Source organism: Hyalella azteca, unplaced genomic scaffold (assembly GCF_000764305.2).
Source record: "Hyalella azteca isolate HAZT.00-mixed unplaced genomic scaffold, Hazt_2.0.2 contig7452, whole genome shotgun sequence".
In the NCBI taxonomy this organism is placed as follows: Eukaryota; Metazoa; Arthropoda; class Malacostraca; order Amphipoda; family Hyalellidae; genus Hyalella; species Hyalella azteca.
The window spans coordinates 466,284-466,871 of NW_025937577.1; positions in this window are offsets into that span (position 1 = coordinate 466,284).

Below are 588 nucleotides of genomic sequence, written 5' to 3' on the forward strand. Positions count from 1 at the left end.
GACAACATTTCTTCTCGCTTCGAGTCACTGACATGTGGAACAGCCTCCCTGAAGATATTGTTGACGCTCCGAGTATGAACGCGTTCAAGAACAGACTAGACAAGGCCATGCAAGAGCATATGTTTAGTCTTAAAATGCCTCGTACCCTACGGAACAACTGATATCTAGAATCGATTTTAAATCTACCGTCCGTTGAAAAGATCTGATCAAAAGGCCAGTCTAGTCAAGAAAAGCACAAGAATCAGCGACAGGCCTATCCAGGCCTATTCTTTAATGCCGAAGATACTACTACTACTACTACATACCTCTGCGATGAACTCCATACCTCTGCAATGAACCCCATACCTCTGCGGTTAACCCCATACCTCTGCGGTGAACCCCATACCTCTGCGATGAACCCATACCTCTGCAATGAACCCCATACCTCTGCGATGAACCCCATACCTCTGTGATGAACCCCATACCTCTGCGATGAACCCCATACCTCTGTAATGAACCCCACACCTCTGCGATGAACCCCATACCGCTGCAATGAACCCATACCTCTGCAATGAACCCCATACCCCAGCAATGAACCCCATACCTCTG